The sequence below is a fragment of the Gopherus flavomarginatus genome, chromosome 23 (assembly GCF_025201925.1).
Source record: "Gopherus flavomarginatus isolate rGopFla2 chromosome 23, rGopFla2.mat.asm, whole genome shotgun sequence".
NCBI classification, from domain to species: domain Eukaryota; kingdom Metazoa; phylum Chordata; order Testudines; family Testudinidae; genus Gopherus; species Gopherus flavomarginatus.
In genome coordinates this window covers 13,328,028-13,350,655 of record NC_066639.1, presented here as the reverse complement: position 1 = coordinate 13,350,655, position 22,628 = coordinate 13,328,028, and the positions used below count along the sequence as shown (strand labels likewise).

Sequence of the window (22,628 nt, the reverse complement as noted above, 5' to 3'; positions counted from 1 at the left end):
AATGATATTTGTGTGTTTATTATTAAATCCCCATCCTCCTTCCGATGAGCTATAAATATCAAAGGGACTCAGCTACTGATCCTGCAGTCAGTTCCTGCCCTTCCCCACTTTCTAAAGCAGCACTTTTAACAACAGGGCAGGGAAACATGTAAATACTTTGAACCAAATTCCAGAAGCATGGAGAAGTTCAAATGAAACCAAGGTTCCGTCTCGCCAAGGACCTGGCCCCCAGTGCAAAATAACAGACACTCGCCAGAAATCTGAAATGGCCACTTCATAACTGATAACATGTTAATAATCTCTTCACTTCTGGGAATTATCAATAAGAGAAACAATCCAGTGACGGTGACATCCTGAGGAAAAGATCTCATGTGTCTTTAGATCATACCGATGTGTAATCCGGAACTATATACACTAAAATGCCTAATTCGTAGCCCTACGGCTATTGCCTGGTGTCACTACAGGGCAGAATTAAGGTTGGTGCCTTAGTTGTGAATTTCCATCCCCTAACATATTGCAATTGCTGTTAAGTGGGTTTGCCAAAATTCATTTTGTCTATTTCTTTCTTTTAATTTCAATAGATAGCGATATTTATTTTTAAGCCCTTTTTTCAATGTTTACAATTTCAATGTTCAGAGCTGTGGGAAGTTATGTGGGTCATCAGACAACAATAATTTAATTACAGTAACTGCTGAGATTCCAAAAGCCAAATCATATAGCTGTTCAAAGAGAAATTGTCAATGTCACACCCAAAATATATAGTGTAAATATCCTTAAATCAAACTCGACTTTCTCCAGAAGCATTTCTGTCTATTACCTATATAAATATTTTTTCATCTGTGTCTGTGTACAGTGAAATCAACATTTACTACAATTTATTCATAAAAATCCAATCCTTTCAAGCATAATTTTAAGTAATGAAGTACTTGAATTCTTTCACTTCCTAGACTGGAATGTTTCATTTCAGGATAATTACACTCTCTCTGTGATGTATTTCACTCTCAGTACAGTAAGCCCCTCTTGATATAGCTCCTGTCTGGGAGCTCTGCTAAGGTGAGTGGCATTATGATCAGAAGGTGACACTCTGACACGAGCAGAGACACATGGGGGAGAGTGGAGGATGAGGTAACATGGAGGCTACCAGAGTTGAACGTGGCCCTAAGAGCAAACCCCCTGAGCCTCTCCTCTCTCCCACCTCCCAGAGTGAGTAATTCTGAGAAATCATTCCCTGAAATCTAAATAGCCCTAGCATGAGAGACAGTGATTAACACAAGTACCTTAGGGGTTGCAGCGCCAAACCCCTGCCTTGACGAGGGGGATTAACAATTGCTGTAGAAATGGGTTAGGCTGGGAGAGGGCACAGCTGAAGTGGGACTGGGAGCTCAGTTGACCAAGAGGCCAGAACTCATAGGAGGATTGGGAGAAGAAGTCAACAGGACTGGGTAGAGGCATTTCAGTGCATTTTCTCCATTAACCATTCTGCCATGTATTTAATTTAGAAACATCTGAACACCCTGGAGCTAAGCTGGGTTGATGCATTTTCACTTACATTGGTACAGTTTTAATTAGATGCTTAATCAGATGCTCATGCAACACAAAGCAGTCAATAATGGGTGTGCTTTCATTCATTAACTTGACTGTGTGCTGTGCATAGCTTTAAAAAAAAATTGGTGCGAACGAGTGTCAAAATTTTAGGCATTAAGAAATTGAAATTAAGTGTCAGTTCATTTCTCATGCATTTAGCCCTTTTGCCCTAAAACGCACATTTGACTCTTTGACGTTGCTTTATCTGCCCCACCAGAAAATGCTATAGGGAACCCGGTCATTACAGCCGACCTTCACTAGGCACAGTTCTACCACCTATGGGCCAACATTCAAATGGTTCTGTTTGTTTTATCTTTCATTCAGCTTTGCAAATCTTAGATCCCATTTAAAAGCTGGAACTGAAATAACCAAAGCAAGTAAAGAAGGGAGTGGCATCGGGCATAGGTAGGGGGAAAACAATAAATGGAAAGAACTGACTATGCACAAAGGAATATCTCAAACTATGAGAGCCTCAGACCGTCATCCAAGTGAATCCATCCCAGCCAGGCATATCAGTCCCTTAAAAATCACTCAGCCCGTCTGGCAGTGAATGCGGCGTGTTCCAGGCACAGCTATGGTGTGCGTCTGCTCTGCTGACGTGCTGCTTTGGTACGGAAGGCACCACAGCCACAGGGAGCAGAGACATGGACTCCTACAACACACATTCCCAGATACACCTCCAATACCGCATCCCCCCCCATCTTCCCACTGTCTGCCATCCCCTCCCCTACCTCCACATGGCCATTCTCAGCCAATTGCTAACACTTCCTCCCAGTCTTCAGCACTATAAATAAATAAAACATGGTGTTACGAAAGGTAGATCGTGCCAGAGAAACCTCATCTGGATGTCAGTAAGGTTTTTGATACAGTTCCACATGGGAAACTATTCGTTAAATTGGAGAAGATGGGGATTAATATGAGAACCGAAAGGTCAATAAAGAATTGGTTAAAGGGGAGTCTACAAGGGGATCATATTGAACAGTGAGTTGTCAGGCTGGAGGGAGTTACTAGTGGAGTTCCTCAGATCAGTCTTGGGACCAATCTTACTCAACACTTTTATTAGTGATCTTGGCACAAGAAGTGGGAGTGGGACACAAAGCCGGGAGGGATTGTCAATATGGAGGAGGACAGGAAAATCATACAAGAAAATCTGCATGTCCTTGAAAGCTGGAGTAATAGAAATGGGATGAAAATGAACAGTGCACAAATTCTAGCTGTTAGTCTCCAAGTGCATAATTTTGCAATAAGCTGGGGATTTATCAATTGGAAGTGACAGAGGAGGAGAAAGAGCTGGGTGTATTGGTTGATCACAGGACAATTATGAGCTGCCAATAAAAGGCAGCCGTGAAATAGGTTAATGCAGTCCTAGGATACATCAGGTGAGGTATTTCCAGCAGACACATGAAAGGGTTAGTACTGTTATAAAAGGCACCGACGAGACCTCATCTGAAATACACCTCTACCTTCTGCCTTTAAAGTCTCTGAGTCTATAAACTGTGCTTTGTGTTGCACAGACACCGATGGAGATTAGGGCCCCATCCTGCAGCACATGGCAGAGAACCTGACTGAGATCAGCACCCCCATTCTGCTGGGCACTGCACAGACAGAGAGGGACAGTCCTTGCCCCAAAGACATCACAATCCAAGTAGACGGGTAGGAGGAAAACAGAGGGGGGCTGTGACATCCCCAAGGTCACCAAGCAGGTCAGGGACAGAGCCAGGAACACACCCCGTTAACGCCAGAGCCACATCACCCGCAGCTTGGAAAGGTCCACAGATCCCACTGTATTAGGCTGCAGGAAGAGGTGGTTTGTCCATGGATGCACAGGCTGTCTTGGCAGGGCAGCTCAGCTGCGGTCCCTGCACAGAGCTGGGTGTGTGCGTCATGGGTCAGGAGAAGTCAGTGTCCAGTCCTGTGGGCTGTGCTCCTGGCTCATACCTCCAGCACTCACTGCTGCCCCTCCCTTACAAGCTGCACTGGTCAGCCAGCCCCAGGTCTCTGTGAGGTCACTGCCCCTCCCACTCCACCACTTCAAACCTTCAAACAGGGACTTGGTGCACCAGTGACAGAGTGCACTAGTGTAAATTCTGTCTGTACTAAGGGTCTGCACCAGTGCCTAAAACACCAGGGTGGCAGAGACCTTCAGTGCCCAAAACAGCAGTACGGTGGCACTACAACTGGGATCTAGTTCTAGTTCTGTCACAGACCTTGCACACACTAATGTTTTTCCTCCCAACTTTAGTCTCTTTACCCAGCTGCCCACTCACTGGGGTCTCCGCTCTTTCCACAGCTGCTCACCACTAAAATCTGTGTGTGTGTCACCAGAGCTGAGCTAGTTCAGCTCTGGAATAGTCTTACAAGGGGGGCTGTGGAGTCTCTTTCCCTGGAAGTTTTTAAGAACAGGTAGGACAAACCTCTGTCAGAGACAATCAACATATACTTGGTCCTGCCTCGGCAGAGAGAGCTGGACTTGATGACATCTTGAGGGCCTATGTAGCCCTACATTTCAAGGATGCTATGCGATATACATATAAAACAACATACAGAGAAAAACTCCACAACAACATGATGTCAGGCCATTCAAAAAACAACAAAACAAAAAACTACATTGCACAGCATAAAATGACACAATACTAAGGAGAAGAAAGTAACACAATGCAAACTAACACATCTTAGGATAAAAATACACAATGCAAAATAGCTCAACTCAAACCAACATAACACAGGCACCAAACAAGCTAAGGCAAAACAACGCATAATAAAACTATGCAACACAACATGGTGCATCATAGTTCCAAAAGGCACCATGCAAAACAGCTCAGCATAGAACAGGACACAGCACAAAAGAGAATTATTTCAATGCAGGCCTGGAAGGGATCTTGAGAGGTCATCTACTCCAGCCACCTGTGCTAAAGCAGAACCAAGTATCCCTAGACATTCCCAGACTGGTGTATCTCTAACTTGGTCTTAAAAACCTCCAGTGAAGGAAATTCCACAGTCTCCCTTGGAAGCCAATGCAAGGCAAACACAGGCCAAACCAACACTGTGTACACACACGCTAGGCTTGTGGATAAGGGGAGAGGCAAAAATTTAAACAATCTGGGTTCAGTTCCCAGTTTTGCCCCAAATTCTCCATGCAAATTTGAGCAAATTACTTCAGCTCTCTGAGCTTCAGTTTCCCCATCAGTAAAATGGAAAGTCGCCTCCCACCATTGGCCTATTTAGCCTTTGAGTTTTTTGGGGCAAGGCCTGTCCCTGTGGGCATGTCTACAGTGCAGTCAGACACGGGCGGCTGGCCCGTGCCCGCTGACTTGGGCTCACATGGCTCAGGCTGCAGGGCTGTTTAATTGTGGTGTCCATGTTCCGGCTAGGGCTGCAGCCCAAGGTCTGGCACCCTCCCACCTCGCAGGGTCCTACAGCCTGGCTCTAGCCCGAGCCAGGACATCGACACTGCAATTAACAGCCCCTTCGCCTGAGCCTGGTGAGCCTGAGTCAGCTGGTATGGGCCGGCGCGGGGGGTTTAACAGCAGGGTAGAGATACCCTTGGTGTCTTTTCCGCACCTGTCACAATGGGGACTCTGATCTTGCTCAGTGTCTGTGCAGAGCCCTGCACAACAGGAAGCCTGATCTCAGTTGAGGACTCTGCAGCTCCCAGCATTACAGGATCCTTGATTTTGTTTAGGGCCCCTGCAGCAACTGGCAAAATGTGGGGGCAGGATCTCTGTCAGGGTCTGTGCAGTGCACAGTACAGTGGTGGGGTGTGATCTTTATTAGGGTCAGTGCAATGCCAGGCCCAATGGTGACACAGATCTCAGCTGAGGTCTCTGAAGTGCCCAGAACAATGGAGGCAGCGGTTTGGGTCACAGTTGTGCGCTGCCTGGCACAAGGGGGACCGTGATCTCAGTGCAGGTCTCAGTTTTACCTGGATAACAGTGCGGTCTGATCTCACCTGGGGCCTCTTCAGTGCCTGGCAGAACACGGCCACGCTCAGTACGATAGGAGCCCTGATCTCAGTCACACACCTGGAGAGAAAAGTGGGAAGATTTTCGAGAATTTGATATCAGTATTTCAGAACTGAAGAGAAAATGGGGCACAAACTAAATATTTGCCAATATAAGGGACAAGCATCAACATGTGGGGAGATTTTATGTCACCATTCAACAGTTCAAGAGAAAGGAGGGGAAATTGGAGGGGATTATACAGGGATATTGAACTAACAACAGAATGGGATGGATTCTTCTTGCCTCACACTCACAGGGCCAGGAGGGAGCCCTGGGTGATGTCTTTTCACAGGGGAAAGGAGCGGGGCTGGAGGCAGAAGGTCACTGGCTGTGGGGAGGGGCTGGCAGTGGGGTCTGGGAATGTGACTAGCAGGTGATGGGAGGGGGGAATAGCTGGACTGGGAAACCTGGTGCTGGGCCCGTCCCCATGGGGGACACTTGCTCCTCCCTCCGCTTCCTGGCCCTTCCCACGCCCTGTTGCCAGCAGAGAGGGGCCCCCCCAGCCCAGCCGTGTCCCTGTCTCAGGGCCCCCCCAGCCTCTGCCCAGTTCAGAAATCACTCGGGGGAACCATTTCCCACCCGCACAAGGACAAATCCCTGCAGGTGAAAATGGGGGAAACACCCCAAACCTGAGATCTGAACTGGCCATTGGCGAAGGGCAGAGAAAATGGGGCACAATGGGGGGAGGGGAACAGGGAACTTCTCAGGGTTGGGGGGAGGGGGGGTCACCCTGGGTGCTGCTCGTTGCTCTCTAGGGAGAAAGGGGGCAGGACGGGAGAGGAGGGGGGTCCCCACGGGGGGGGCAGCGGTAAATCCGAGGGGATCTCAGCCCCCCCCTTTCTCTCCCCGCTCCTCAGGGGTCACCTGCTCCCCCCCCCCCCCCCCCGGCCATGTCCGGGCTGCACAGACATTTCCCCCCCGCCCCTTTCCCAGCCCCCGCCCGGCCCCACAGGGGGTTAATGCGGGACTCCCCCCTCCCCGATCTGCGCATGCCCAGAGCCCCCACGGCACAAACCCTTCTCCGGCCCCGGGAGAGGCTCCAACGGCCCCGCGCGAGACAGGCAGAGCCGCAGCCGCTCGCGCGCGTTTGCAACTCGTCTTTTTCTCTCCCGCCCAACGTCACTTCCGGTCCAGGGAGAGTCAGGAACTACATCTCCCAGCATGCCCCAGGGCCGCTTCCGCTCTCTCCAGCCCGGGGAAGGGCGGTCCCCGGGGCCATCCTGACCCTCCCCCCACACTCATCATTTCACCCGGCCCCGGCCCCTCTCCCAGCTGGTGTCTCTCAGACCCCCCCCCCCGCCTTTTCCCGGGGAGCGACAGAGCTGGAGGGGGGGCTTAAGACCCTCCACGTAATAACAACCCCACCACACCGCAACCCCCAGCCCTGACCCCCCCCCCCGCAGGAGCGTGTCCGCCCCACGCGTGTCCCCGCCCGCCCGTCCCGCGCCGCCCCGCGGGCTGCAGGGCTGGAGCAGCCCCCACGCTGCGCCCCCGGCCCCGGCCATGGCCCCGCTGCCGGTGTAACGGGCCCAGCCCCAGGTGTCCTAGTCCATCACCTGCTGGTCACATTCCCAGACCCTGGAGTCCCTGCGTGGGGCCGGGCGGGGGCTGGGGGCTGAGACCGGGCTGGGGGGCTGGGAAAGGGGCGGGGATGAAATGTCTGTGCAGCCCGGACATGGCGGGGGGGGGGGGGGAGAAGAGCAAGTGACCCCCGAGGAGCGGGGAGAGAAAGGGGGGGCTGAGATCCCCTCGGATTTACCGCTGCCCCCCCCCGTGGGGACCCCCCTCCTCTCCCGTCCTGCCCCCTTTCTCCCTAGAGAGCAACGAGCAGCACCCAGGGTGACCCACCCTCCTCCAAACCCCTGAGAAGTTCCCTGTTCCCCTCCCTCCATTGTGCCCCATTTTCTCTGCCCTTCGCCAATGGCCAGTTCAGATCTCAGGTTTGGGGTGTTTCCCCCCATTTTCACCTGCAGGGATTTGTCCTTGTGTGGGTGGGAAATGGTTCCCCCGAGTGATTTCTGAACTGGGCAGAGGGTTAATGGGCAGAGGCTGGGGGGGCCCTGAGACAGAGACACCTCTGGGCTGGGCTGGGGGGGGCCCTCTCTGCTGGCAACAGGGCATGGGAAGGGCCAGGAAGGGGAGGGAAAAGAAAGTGTCCCCCATGGCCACATTTCCGGGGGGCTCTGCATTTTAATTTAGTTTTTAATGAAGTTTCTTAAACATTTTAAAAACCTTATTTACTTTACATGCAACAGTAATTTAGTTCTATTTTATAGACTTATAGAAAGAGACTGTCTAAAAACATTGAAGTGTATTACTGGCACGCAGAACCTTAAATTAGAGTGACCTAAATGAAGACTCGGCACAGCACTTCTGAAAGGTTGCTGACCCCTGTACTAGTCACATTCCCAGACCCCCACTGCCAGCCCCTCCCCATAGCCAGTGACCTCACTCCAGCCCCACTCCTCTCCCTTGTGAAGGCCACATCGCCCAGGGCTCCTTGCTGTCCATGTGAATGTGAGGCAAGAAGAATCCATCCCATTCTGTTGTTGATTCAATATCCCTGTATAATCCCCTCCAATTTCCCCTCTTTTCTCTTGAGTGGTTGAATGGTGACATAAAATCTCCCCACATGATGCTTGTCCCTTATATTGGCAAATATTTAGTTTGTGCCCCATTTTCTCCTCAGTTCTGAAATACTGATATTGAATTCTCAAAAATCCTCCCACTTTTCTCTCCAGGTGTGTGACTGAGATCAAGGCTCTTATCGTACTGAGCGTGGCCCTGTTCTGCCAGGTGCTGCAGAGACCCGAGGTGAGATCAGACCCAGGGCCTGCTCTTGCATTTAGGCAGACGAGGCAATCGCCTAGGGCGCCAGAATTATTGGTGGGCGGCAGGCGGCTCCAGTGGACCTGCCGCAGTGGTGCCTGCGGAGGGTCCACTCGTCCGTGGCTCCGGTGGAGCTGCTACAGTCTCGCCTGCGGATGGTCAGCTGCTCGCACAGCTCCAGTGGACCGCCCGCAGGCACTACTGCGGCAGCTCCACCGAAGCCGCGGGAGCAGCCGACCGTCCGCAGGCAGGACTGCGGCAGCTCCACCGGAACCGCGGGACCAATGAAATTGCCGTGTGCCTAGGGCTCTCAAACCCCTATCACTGGTCCTGATCAGACCCCACATTGTGCCAGGTAAAACTGAGACCTGGACCGAGATCACAGCCCCCCTTGTGCCAGGCAGCGCAGGACTGTGACCCAAACTGATGTGTCCATTGTGCTGGGCAAAGAGACCTTGACTGAGGTCTGTGTCCCTGTTGGGGACCCCGACTGAGATCACACTCCACCACTGTACTGGACATAGCACAGACCCTGACAGAGATCCTCCCCCCACATTTTCCAGATGCTGCAGGGACCCCAAACAAAATCAAGGATCCTGTAATGCCAGGAGTTGCAGAATCCCTGACTGAGGTCAGGCTGTTCAATTGCAGTGCAGGTGTCTGGGCTCAGGCTGGAGCCAGGCTGTAGGACCTTGCAAGGTGGGAGGGTGCCAGACCTTGGGCTGCAGCCCCAACCGGAACATGGACACCACAATTAAACAGCCCCCCAGCCTGAGCCATGTGAGCCCACATCAGAGGGCACGGGCCAGCCGCCGGTGTCTGACTGCAGTGTAGACATGCCCACAGGGACAGAGAGGCCTTGCCACACAAATCTCAAAGGCTAAATAGGCCAATGGTGGGAGGCGACTCTCCATTTTACAGATAGGGAAACTGAAGCTCAGAGAGCTGAAGTAATTTGCTCAAGTTTTCGTGGAGATTTTGGGGCAAAACTGGGATCCGAATCCAGATTGTTTAAATTCTCGCCTCTCCCCATAACCCCAAGCCCAGCGTGTGTGTGTGCAGTGTTGTTTTGGTCTGTGTTTGCCTTGCATTGGCTTCCAAGGGAGACTGTGAAATTTCCTTCACTGGAGGTTTTTAAGACCAGGTTAGAGATACACCAGTCTGGGAATGTCTAGAGATACTTGGTTCTGCCTCAGTACAGGAGGCTGGAGTAGACGCCCTCTCAAGATCCCTTCCAGGCCTGCACTGAAATAATTGTCTTTTTGTGCTGTGCCCTGTTCTACGCTGAGCTGTTTTGCATGGTGCCATTTGGAACTGGGATTGCACCATGTTATGTTGCATAGTTTTATGGTGCATTGTTTTGCTTGAGCTTGTTTAGTGCCTGTGTTGTGTTGGTTTGAGTTGAGCTCTTTTCCATCGTGTACTTTGCCCTAGGCTGTGTTAGTTTTCATTGTGTTTCTTTCTTCACCTTTTTATTGTCATTTTATGCTGTGGAGTGTATTTTTTTGTTGTTGTTTTTCTGAATTGCCTGACATTATGTTGTGGTGGTATTGTTTTTTTTTCTGTGTGGTTTGTTTTTATACGTATATATTTCATGGCATCCTAGAAATGTAGAGCTGGACAAGACCTCAAGCTGTCATCAACTCCAGCTCTCTCTGCCGAGGCAGAGCCAAGTATATGTAGATTATCTCTGACAGAGGTTTGTCCTACCTGTTCTTAAAAACTTCTAGGGAAAGAGACTCCACAGCTCCCCTTGTAAGATTATTCCAGAGCTGAACTACCTTAGCTCTGGTGACACCCACACAGATCTTACTGGTGAGCAGCTGTGGAGAGAGAGGAGACCCCAGTGAGTGGGCAGCTGGGTAAAGAGACTAAAGTTGGGAGGAGAAACATTGATGTGTGCAAGGTCTGTGACAGAACTAGAACTAGATCCCAGTTCTAGTGCCACTGTACTCCTGTTTTGGGCACTGAAGGTCTCTGCCACCCTGGTGTTTTAGGCACTGGTGCAAACCCTTAGTACAGACAGAATTTACACTAGTGCACTCTGGCACTGGTGCACCATGTCCCTGTTTGAAGCTTTGAGGTTGAGGGGGACAGTAACCTTACTGAGGACTGGGTCTGGCTGACCAGTACAGCTTGTAAGGGAGGGGCAGCAGTGGGTGCCGGAGGTATGAGCCAGGAACACATCCTCACAGGGCTAGACACTGACTTCTCCTGACCCATGCCACACACCCCAGCTGTGTGCAGGGATTGCAGCTGAGCTGCCCTGCCAAGACAGCCTGTGCATCCATGGACAAACCACTTTTTCCTAATACAATGGGGTTTGGGGACCTTACCAAGCTACAGGAGATGGGGCACTGGAATTACTGGGGTCTGTTCCTTGATCTGTCCCTGACCTGCTTGGTGGCCTTGGGGAAGGCACAGCCCCTCTTTGTTTTCCTCTTACGGATTGTGTACTTTAGAATTGTGATCTCTTTGGGGCAAGGATGGTCCCACTCTGTCTGTGCAGTGTCCATCACAATCGGGGGGCTAATCTCAGAGTGTCTGCCATGAGCTGCACTGTGCGACCGTGATCTCCTTCAGTGTCTGTGCAACACAAAGCACAGGTTATAGACTCACAGACTTTAAGGGCAGAAGGTAGAGGTGTATTTCAGATGAGGTCTCATCGGTGCCTTTTATAACAGTACTAACCCTTTCATGTGTCTGCTGGAAATATCTCACCTGATGTATCCTAGGACTGCGTTAACCTATTTCACGGCTGCATCACATTGGCAGCTCATAATGATCCTGTGATCAACCAATACACCCAGGTCTTTCTCCTCCTCTGTCACTTCAATTGATAAATCCCCAGCTTATTGCAAAATTATACACTTGGGGACTAACAACTAGAATTTGTGCACTGTTCATTTTCATCCCATTTCTGTTACTCCAGCTTTCAAGGCCATGCAGATTTTCTTGTATGATTTTCCTGTCCTCCTCCATATTGGCAATCCCTCCCGGCTTTGTGTCCCACTCCCACTTCTTGTGCCAAGATCACTAATAAAAGTGTTGAGTAAGATTGGTCCCAAGGCTGATCTGAGGAACTCCACTAGTAACTCCCTCCAGCCTGACAACTCACCGTTCAATATGACCCCCTTGTAGACTCACCTTTAACCAATTCTTTATTGACCTTTCGGTTCTCATATTAATCCCCATCATCTCCACACACCGTAGCTCTTCCTGGAACGTGCAGCGTTCACAGCCAGACGGGCTGGGCGAGTTTTCAAGGACCCAGCTTGATATGCCTGGCTGGGGTGGGTTCAGTTGGACGGGGGTCTGGGGCTCTGATAGTTTGCGATATTCCTTTTTGCATAGTCAGTTCTTTCCATTTATTGTTTTACTCACACCTATGCCCGATGCCGCTCTCTTCTTAACCTGCTTTGGTTATTTCACTTCCAGTTTTTAAATGGGATCTAAGAATTGCAAAGCTGAATGAAAGATAAACAAACAGAACCATTTGAATGTTGGCCCATAGCTGGTAGAACTATACCTAGTGAAGGTCGGGTGTAATTTCCTGGTTACCTCTAGCATTTTCTGGTCGGGTGGATAAAGCAATGTCAAAGAGCCAAATGCGCGTTTTAGGGGCAAAAGAGCTCGTCAGGTGTTAGCTCTCTAAGGAACATGTCACCAGCCAGGGCTTGCTTTCTTTCAGGAGGGGTGCGCTGGATTGTATTTAGGAATCTCAAAATAAAAGGTGAAGACGGCTGGTTCACAATATCCAATGAAATCTTGCAAACAATTATACAAGTGGACCCTACTGCTGTTAAAACAACATGGTATTAATACTGATTCAAAACTGACATTAAAATTAGGAGAGAAACGCGTGAGAAATGAACTGACACCTACTTACCATTTCTTAATGCCTAAAATTTTGACACTCCCTCACACCATCTTTTTTTAAAAGCCATGCACAGCGCACAGTCAAGTTAATGAATGAAAGCAACCCATTATTGACTGCTTTGTATTGCATAAGCTTCTGATTAAGCACCTAATTACAACTGTACCACTGTAAGTGGAAATGCATCAACCCAGCTTAGCTCCAAGGTGTTTAGATGGGAATGAAAAGTTTCTAAATTAAATACATAGCAGAATGGATAATGAAGAAAATACACTGAAATGCCTCTACTCAGTCCTGTTGACTTCTTCTCCCAACCCCCCCGTGAGTTCTGGCCTCTTGGTCAACTCAGCTCCCAGTCCCACATAGCTGTGCCCTCTCCCAGCCTAACCCATTTCTACTGCAATTGATCACCCTTCTCATCCAGGCAGGGGGTTGGCACTGCAGCCCCTAAGGTACCTGTGTTAATCACTGTCTCTCATACTGGGGCTATTTAGATTTCAGGGAACGGTTCCTCAGAATTACTGACTCTGGGAGGTGGGAGAGAGGAGAGGCTGAGAGGGCGTTTGCTCTCACGGCCACGTTCAACTCTGGTAGCCTCCATGTTAACTCGTCCTCCACCCTCCCCCATGTGTCTCTGCTCATATCACTGTATCACCTGATCATAATGCCACTGGCTTCAGCAGAGCTCCTAGACAGGAGCTACGTCAAGAGGGGGTTACAGTACTGAGAGTAAACTACATCACAAGGAGGGTGTAATTATCCTGAAATGAAACATTCCAGTCTAGGAAGTGAAAGAATTCAAGTACTTCATTACTTAAAATTATGCTTGAAAGGATTGGATTTTTATGAATAAATTGCAGTAAATGTTGATTTCACTGTACACAGACACAGATGAAAAAATATTTATATAGGTAATAGACAGAAATGCTTCTGGAGGAAGTGAAGTTTGATTTAAGGATATTTACACTGTATATTTTGGGTGTGACATTGACAATTTCTCTTTGAACAGTTATATGATTTGGCTTTTGGAATCTCAACAGTTACTGTTTAAATAATTGTTTGACAACCCCCATAACTTCCCACAGCTCTGAACATTGAAATTGTAAACATTGAAAAAAGAGTTTAAAAATAAATATCACTATCTATTGAAATTAAAAGAAAGAAATAGACAAAATGAATTTTGACAAACCCACATAACAGCAATTGCAGTATGTTAGGGGATGGAAATTCACAACTAAGGCACCAACCTTAATTCTGCCCTGTAGTGACACCAGGCAATCACTGTAGGGCTATGAATTAGGCATTTTAGTGTATATAGTTTCAGATTACAAATGAGTATGATCTAAAGACACATGAGATCTTTTCCTCAGGATGTCACCGTCACTGGGTTGTTTCTCGTATTGGTAATTCCCAGAAGTGAACAGATTAATTACATTTTATCAGTTATGAAGTGGCCATTTCAGATTTCTGGAGAGTGTCTGTTACTTTGCACTAGGGGCCAGGTCCTTGGAGAGACGGAACCTTGGTTTCATTTTAACTTCTCCATGCTCAGCAGCTTCTGGAATTTGCTTCAAAGTATTTACATGTTTCCCTGCCCTGGTGTTAAAAGTGCTGCTTTAGAAAGTGGGGAAGAGCAGGAACTGACTGCAGGATCAGTAGCTGAGTCCCTTAGATATTTATAGCTCATCGGAAGGAGGATGGGGATTGGTGGGTGTCTGTGGATTTAATAATAAACACAGAAATATCATTGTTCTTAGTGAATTTTCATCTTCTAATTCCCATAACCCACTAATTATCCCTGGCTGCCCCCGGCCGTCTGGGGAGGGAGAACTAGTAAACTCCTGTGGCCAGTGTGGAACCTAAGGCACAAAGATCTTTCCGTGGCTGACTCAAAGTCACCCAGAGTGAAATTCACTTCACTGGATAAATCCCTAGTTGCTGAGCTCTGCAGAGGGGTGGGGAGGTGAATTCCATCCCCCATTCTTGAGCATGGACCCCCCTCCAGTTCTCACCCTGATCTCAGACACTACCCCAACCTTCCCCTGCAGTGATGGACCCACTTGATACTGCCAGAGCCATCTGGCATGGGAGCTAGAGAGGACAGAGGTCCAGCTCCAGAACTGCTCCCCCTGCCCACAGCCCCCAAACTGTGCTAGAGTTTCCCTGACTTTTCAATCTGCAGATCGGTCCGGCTGTACCCAGCCCATATACCCACCACACACACATTTGTCACAACAAACATCCCAGGATTGGGAAAGACCATCTGGGGCTGGCTGCAGTCTCCCTTTGCTGCTGTGAGGGGAATGGGGTGGTCCCTCATATAGGATCCAAACATTTCCAGGGGCAGAAGGGAAATGTAGTTGCTTCCAGGGGTTTGAAATGTTTGGTTTAGAGTCCTGAGTTCTGTCTTCCTGTTTGTCTCCTTCTGCCACTTTCAGATCTCTTGGAGAGACAAGGTGGGTGAGGTAATTTTTTTAGAACCAATTAAAAATACCTCTTTGCTATCCTGGGACCAACATGGGTACAACAACTTTCCCCTTTGTACCCCCTTCCCATCTCAACTCCCCCTCAGCTGAGACTGCCCCATGTGATAGGAAAATAAGGGTTCAGTCCTGTGACTGGATTGGGTCTTGCCAGCACTAAAGGGAGTGAAAGCCTGTGGGCATTAATGACAGCAGCAGCTCTGGGACTCGACCCATAGGGAGAAGAGATGGGAGTGAGCAGGTTGTGTTTCTGCCAGGTGTGAGTTACTGGTGGGAATTCTGCACCGCTGCGTATGCACAGAATTCACATCCAGCACAGAATTTCTTTTTTTTTGGCTTGAAGAAGATACATTCTGCCTGAGAAGTGCTACAGTTCTGCCTTTCACCCTCCAGAGGCCCCTGTGGCACCAGAACAGGCACCATTCAGCTGTGATCATGTTGGTGGTGATTTGTTGCCCCGAGCTCTACCCGAAATGGGAAGAGAGTTAGTGGATGCAACTTGGGAGACTCCTGAGACACGTCTGCCTCTGGCGGGGGTGGGGGGGACAGGGTGGTCATTCTCTACTCGCCAGGGGGTGTGGAAAGGGCACAGGAGGAGCAAGTGTCCCCTATGGAGACTGCCCAGCCCCAGGTTATCCAGTCCCAGATGCTTCTTCCCCAAACCTCTTCACCCCTCCATCCATCAGTTGCCAGTCTTCCCTCGCTGCTAGCCCTTCCTGACTGACAGAGACCCTCTAAGCCAGTAGTGTGTCAGGGCTCAACCCTCTGGCTGAAGCCTCCGAGCACTTTCTTCCTCTCTTGGGGTACCATGCCACAGAGATCCCAAGCTTAGTGGTCTTAGATCTCAACAAAGACAATACTTGTAGCCAGTCCTGTAATAACCTGTATGAAGACTTATTGAAAAGGAAACAAGAGTTGTTTACAAAGTTAAAGCTGGTAGTCCTATAGATGCAGACAAGTTACAGTCTTAAATTTCAAAAGATAATAGAAGCTTCTATAATAAGCAAGCCCTATATCTTCCCTAGGACTAACCCAGGCTAATCAGCTGGGGATCTCTTGCTTATGCCTAGAAACTTTGCCCCCCTCCCCCCGAGTCCAAGCAGCATACAGATAATCAGTTCCTTCTGTATGGGTTTTTTTATCCCCTTCCTGCTATGTGCTGTGAGCTGCAAAGTCAGTTAATGGGAAGTCAAGAACACAACAACAGTCTTTTGTCGTCTTTAACATCCCATAATAGTCTCTCTGCTGTTGATGAACCTTTCCTGCTAGGCAGGGTGTAATCATTCAGTTGCCAGTCAGCACTTCATATAGGTAAAGTCTCTCTCCTGTCTGGTGATTTACAGAGCCACAGAGGCTCACAATGCAACTAATCAGGTATTAACCCAGGCAGCAACTCTCAAACATTCAATAAAGTGTTAAGTGCATTCTTATAATCCTAATCCCTAATACTAACTCAGGTGAGTCAGACTGATTCCACTGTGTGTTTGTCCCTGTTCAGTGAAGACATGGGGGCATTTGCAAGAGCCAACACCTCATCTGTCAGTGTCACAGGCAGGATGGGCAGGGATGGCGTCTCTAGCCTCTGTTTGCCAGAAGCTGGGAATGGGTGACGGGGTGGATCATCTGATGATTACTTGTTCTGTTCATTCCATCTGAAGCACCTGGCATTGGCCACTGAGCTAGATGGACCATTGGTCTGATGCAGTGGGCAGCTCTGATGTTCTTATATTCACAGTCTCTGTCAGGAGTATCTACTCATTTGGATTCACTAGGGAGCCACAGAAAGAAACAAGATGTGCTGAGGTAAGAAGGCCCAGTCTCAGAGCCCCCGGGGTCACACTTCCCAAAAGCTAAAACTAGGCCCAGGCCATGAAAGGGGCACTGCTAGGAGAGAATGTATAAAGGCTGGAGCATCAAACAGCTTTGTAAACCTGAGACAGCTGCCTTGGGGACAATGACAGGGAGAATCCCCCAGAATGACTCCTTTGATTCTGCTCTTCTCTGGCCTTTGATTCATAGAATTATAGAACTGGAAGGGACCTCGAGAGGTCATATAGGCCAGTCCCCTGCACTCAAGGCAGGACTCAGTATTATCTAGACAATCCCTGACAGGTGTTTGTCCAGCTGCTCTTAAATATCCCCAGTGATGGAGATTCCACAACCTCCGGAGATTCCACAACCTCCCTAGGGAATGTATTCCAGTGCTTAATCACTCTGACAGGGAGTTTTTTTTCCTAATCTCCATCCTAAACCGCCCTTGCTGCAATTTAAATCCATTGCTTCTTGTCCTATCCTCAGAGGTTAAGAAGAACAATTTTTCTCCAGCATCTTTGTAACAACCTTTTATGTACTTAAAAATTGTGATCATGTCCCCTCTGAGTCTTCCCCAGTGTTTTTCAATCTTCCCTCATAGGTCTTGTTTTCTAGATCTTTAACCATTTTTGTTCCTCTTCTCTGGACTTTCTCTAATTTGTCCACATCTTTCTTGAAATGTGGCCCCCAGAACTGGACACACTGCTCCAGTTGAGACCTAATCAGCGCGGAGTAGAGCGGAAGAATTTCTTCTCATATCTTGCTTACAATACTCCTGCTAATCCATCCCCAAATGATACTTGCTTTTTTTGCAACACTTTTGACTCCTATTTAGCTTGTGATCCACTCTGACCCCCAGATCCCTTTCCACAGCACTCCTTCCTAGGCAGTTATTTCCATTTTGTATGTGTGCAACTGATTGTTCCTTCCTAAGCGGTGTACTTTGCATTTGTCCTTATTGAATTTCATCCTGTTTACTTCAGACCATTTCTCCAGTTTGTCCAGATGATTTTGAATTTCAGTTCTATCTTCCAAAGTACGTGCAACCCCTTCCAGCTTGGTATCAACCGCAAACTTGATAAGTGTAACAGAGAGACTCTGCTGCTGGGAGGGTTTCAGCATGTCTCAAAGGGTTACACCCTGGTAGGAAGGGGCTAGATCTGTACTGGAATAAGGTCATTCTGTGCTTCACAGTGTGGCAGAACCTAGAATGTCCATTAGCAGGGAAAATCCTGGAGAGAATCAACATGTGGAAAGGAGAGAAACCCTGTCTGAATTCTCTCACATTGCCCTTCTCACCCTGGCAGGCTACAGAATAACGTCCACGTTTTGCTCCAGATTATCCCCTCCTCCCAGGGGGAAGGCAATGGCTGCAATGGAGCTGCCCCAGGTAAGGGATTCTCAAGGAGCTGGTGGTGGGTTCTGCTTGGAGGAAGAGAAGCAGTAAATGTATAGGAGGGTGGGAGCCAGTGAAAAGCTGCCAAGATATTAACAACAGGTTCCCTCCTCCTCACCTCACGAGGGGGTCATGCCCCCTGCAGGGGTCATCCTCCATCCAACCCCCCATGCTCCTTGACACCCCCTCGGGGACCCTTGACCCATCCCCCCTCTTCCCTGACTTCCCCCTGCTGCCCCATCAAACCCCTCCTCTCATTCTTGATGCCCCCCTGGAACCCCTGCCTCATCCAACCACCCCTTCTCTCTGTCCCTGACTGCCCCCCACCACCTCATCCAACCCCTGCTCCTTCCTGACTGCCCCCCTGGCACCCTTGCTCCCATTCAATCCTCTTGTTCCATGCTCTCTGACCACCCCGACCCCTATCCACCCCCCACAACCCATCAAACACCCCCCCCCGCTCCCTGCCCCCTTACCATACTGGCTGGGGCCAGGACTGGGTCCGCTCTGCTGGGACCATGACTGGTGCTGCAGGATCCGACCCCCCGAGCTGGGCTGGAGCCGCTCAGCCAGGATCGGTGCTGCGGGGCCCGAGCTGGGCCAGGTCGGAGCCGCTCGGCCGGGACCAGCCCGAGCCGGGGTGCTTGGCCGGGACCTGGCTGGGGCGCTCGGACAGGGCCAGGGGGAGCCACTTAGGTGGAGCCGGACTGGGCCATGTACGCCATCCCCCCCCCCCCAGCCCGGCTTACCTGCCTGCTGCTTGTTTCAGTCTTCCTGCGAACGTTTGATTCGCGGGAAACATAGGAGGGGGAGGAGAAGGAGGGTGGAGCGTTCAGAGGAGACGGGGAGGTGAGCTGGGGCCGGGGGCTGGGTGGAAAGCTGCCCGAGCCTTTGTTAAATTGACGGGTGATCAATCACCAAATTCAGAGACAGCATGACACAGCAAGACCTATAGACTCTGGATTCAAACTAAAGCCTACAAAAAGGATGGGTGAGATGGAAGACTTTGAAGGGTAACATTCTGCTGCCAACATGGGAGAAGATCGGCGCAGGCCCAACAGAGACCCAGATCATCCCTGTGCCTGGCTGTCCTGGCCAGTTAGGCACCACAAGCTACGAACCCAAGCTGCAAAATCAAGCCACGAACTCAAGCTGTCTTCAGGACTTGTAACTATGCAGCAGCTGCAGAACATCTGATGGATGTGTGTGTGTGTGTGTGTGAATGTGTGTATGTATAGGTATTAGGTATAATGTGTGTGTATGAGGATTAAAATATTAGTTACTGGTCATAAATCAAATTGTTATCATAATAAATGTGGCATCTTTGTCTTGCCCCCGGAAAAGATCCTGTGTAGTTTTGTCTGTACAACAAAACAGCACCCACTGCGTACAGGTATTTGATCCTGGTCAAGTAGTCCCCATTGTATAACACTATCATTCAGAGGTGCCTATTGCACACCGTTCCTGGGGTAATCTTTGTGTCTTTGTGCATTCCTTCAATAAGCCACTAACATTGTCTGGCCTCATCCAACAGAGCACATTTGAAATACAGAGACATGGTTAATATTTCCAACCTCAGGTACACATGTTACATGCATACAGGTTGGGTAAACACAGTCAATAGGTCTTAAGTTTTGCAATGATACCTCACATCAGCCATCTTGCATAAAGTACATATTAGCTATGTCATACCCAGATCATAAGCATGTTTTCATAAAGACTGTAGAGTATAATGTATGTTTGCTGCTCTGCAAATAGTAAAGGAGCATGCACCTTTGGGTGCAAACGCTCATGGCAATAGTGCGGAGCCATGCGAGCTCCATGATTCTGTGTGAGACGGCAGACAGTGAGGAGGGCCAGGCAGGTTTGTGGGTTTAGAAAAAAACGGTGTAAACATTATGTATACGTTTATGTATGGGACACATATAACATTAGTGGATAGTTAACAGTGCATTCCAAGAAGTTGGCTCCTATGGCCGCAACCACCCCTGACTTACCTGTTTGGTACCCGGCATGCACTGCCAAACCAAAGTGTCCCAAAATAGAGTGGGTGGACAGTGGGATATCTATTCATGGTGCACCTCGCTCTGAATCTATACAAGTGCTTCTGGTGAGTACCCTGACTGCTGAGGCAAGTAGGCCAGGAGATATGCGCACCAGTGACATAGTAACCGTAAAAACAACAAAGAGTTCGGTGGCACCTTAAAGACTGACAGATAAGGTGCCACCGGACTCCTTGTTGTTTTTGTGGATAAAGACTAACATGGCTACCTCCTGATACTTGGCATAGTAACCGTAGTGACTCTGTGCTGACATAACTTGAGTTAACCCACACTTAAAGTGTAGATATGGCCATAGGTATATGAAATCTTTGGGAGAATGAGGGTAGACAATGATTCATTCAGGTGTTTCGGCTCAAGGGCTTGGAACTGGCCTTACTGCACCCTACAGGCTCAGGAACAAAGAGGCACAAAAAAGATCTCATTTATTTATTACAATGTCTTGACGTGAGGGTGTATAACTTGTGATTTTAGAATTCTTGTGCTTGTCAAGGTATCTTGGGATTGTAGATGCGTGTTCATTATATTTTAAAAGGCAAAACTATGAATGGGTTGAACAAAGAATTAGATCAGTCCCTCAGGATAAGTACATTGGCTATTAGCCAAGATAATCAGGGATGCAGGCCCATGCTCTGCATGTCCCTAAACCATCCTTTGATTGCCAGATGCTGGGAGTGGACAATGGGATGGTTCACTGAGTCATTGCCCAGTCTGATCATTCCCTTAGAAGCACCTGGCATTGGCCACTGCCACAAGACAGGATACTAGATTAGGTGGACTATTGGTCTGACCCATGATGGCAGTTCTAATTTTCTGCAAATATTACAATAGATTTTTTTCCAGGGAGAAAGACGTTATAGGAGATAGTGTCCTGCCTTTACTGAATATTTGAGAATTGAGCTGTACACAATGGCATGCAGAAAAACACTAAGGGCTAGACTGAGGCAAAATAACAGTTGCAAAAATGCAATCCCCAGTGATGGATTGACTCAAAACAAAATTTTGACACTAGGCCAGAAATTCAGTCAGCTCTAAAATGAGAAGAAAAAATTAAATTGAAAAATTCAGAGAATTCAGGGAATCCCGGCAGCAGATAAAACAACTTAGGAAACTGATTGGAGACTCCATGTATTCAGATACAGTGAGAAGGGATTCTTTGTTTCTGAGGGGATCTGTGTAAAATGTTTCACAGAATTACGTCTCAGGGCTTATCTGTACTGGCAAGTTAAAGCACTCTAACTTGCTGGCTCAGGGGTGTGAAAAATCACACACACACACACACACACACACACACACACACACACACACACACACACACACAAAAGCGCTAGTGTGGACAGGCTCGACTCCCAGTGTTCAGAGCTAATCCCCTTGTGGAGGTGGATTATCAGGTGCACTGACACCCCCCGCAGCGCTTTGAACTTTGTAATGTAGACTCAGGCTACGTCTTCACTACCTGCCGTATCGTAGGGTAGCAATCGATTGCTTGGGGATCGATATATCGCATCTCATCTAGACGCAATATATCGATCCCCAAACACGCTTATATCAATTCCGGAACTCCTCCAACCTGAATGGAGTTGCGGAATCGACAGGGGGAGCCGCGGACATCGATCCCGCGCCGTGAGGACGGTAAGTAATTCGATCTTAGATACTTCGACTTCAGCTACGTTATTCACGTAGCTGAAGTTGCGTATCTAAGATCGATTTTCCCTCGTAGTGCAGACCAGCCCATAGCCTCAGTAGGTCAGATCAGACACAGAGGAGCTGCACTGACTAGTCATTGGGGTGCCTGTGCCTTTGAGAACCCAGCCCTGGGAAGCCCATGCCGAGAGATGCTGTCTGTGACAGGGGAAACTTTAAAAAAAAAAAAAAAGCTGCTTTGCCCCCCACCATTTTTGCAAACACTGATCTCAATGCCACTGGGGTAACTGTTGCCCCTCTGCCTCACCTGTGCTGGGTTTTGCCCTTAGTCACCCTCTGCCCGAGCCTCCCCCAGACCTTAGCTCCTGCTCCTCCCCCCAGCCCTGCTTTTGTCCTTTAGCCCCTCTCCTAACCCGCCTCCAGCTGCCTGACCCCGACCAGGCCATTCCCGCCCCGTACTCAGCCCCCGGCCAGCCCCCCGCCCCCCGTTACTCCATCGCCCTTCCCAGCCCCTGGAACTAGCAGCGAGCGGAACGTCACGGCAGGTACGGGCAGGGGGAAGGGCAGCGGCTTCAGCGGCTGTTACTGGGCATGCGCAGTGCCCGAGAGTAGCACATTGCTGCGGGAGGGCGCGTTAATACGCTGCCCCGGGGGCTGCTGAGTCTGATGGTTCAGCAGCACCAGCCCCTGCCCCTGCTTTTCCCCTGGGGAGCCTCCACCCCCCCTCCGGGCTGAGGCGGGTCCCCGCGTGTCCCATCCCCCCTGCGTGGGGTCCGGGGGCAGGGCCAGGCCCGGGGAGGAGCCGCCCCTTCCTGCCCCCCCCGACCCCCGCCCCTTTGCACCGGCAGCGGGGCCATGGCCGGGGCCGGGAGCGCAGCGCGGGGGCTGCTCCAGTCCTGCAGCCCGCGGGGCAGCGTGGTGAGGCCGAGGGCGGGGACACGC

The 22,628-nt window shown here is 49.6% G+C and overlaps 2 protein-coding genes and 1 long non-coding RNA gene across 7 annotated transcripts in view; 1 reads left to right on the top strand and 2 right to left on the bottom strand.

Annotated features, from left to right (window-relative positions):
- Positions 1 to 22,628, bottom strand: part of LOC127039327 (zinc finger protein 420-like) — a 645,607-nt gene that overhangs the window by 485,262 nt on the left and 137,717 nt on the right. The gene's annotated exons all lie outside the window — the stretch shown is intronic.
- Positions 1 to 22,628, top strand: part of LOC127039329 (zinc finger protein 665-like) — a 370,491-nt gene that overhangs the window by 322,996 nt on the left and 24,867 nt on the right. The window lies entirely within an intron of this gene.
- Positions 1,709 to 6,773, bottom strand: LOC127039503 (uncharacterized). 2 transcript variants are annotated; one of them, XR_007771070.1, is made up of 3 exons: positions 6,601 to 6,773; positions 5,507 to 5,606; positions 1,709 to 2,236 (listed from the first exon to the last, which is right to left on the bottom strand). It is a non-coding gene; the product is annotated as an uncharacterized LOC127039503 (long non-coding RNA). The 2 variants fall into 2 exon arrangements; XR_007771069.1 differs by having other exon boundaries at positions 5,534 to 5,606.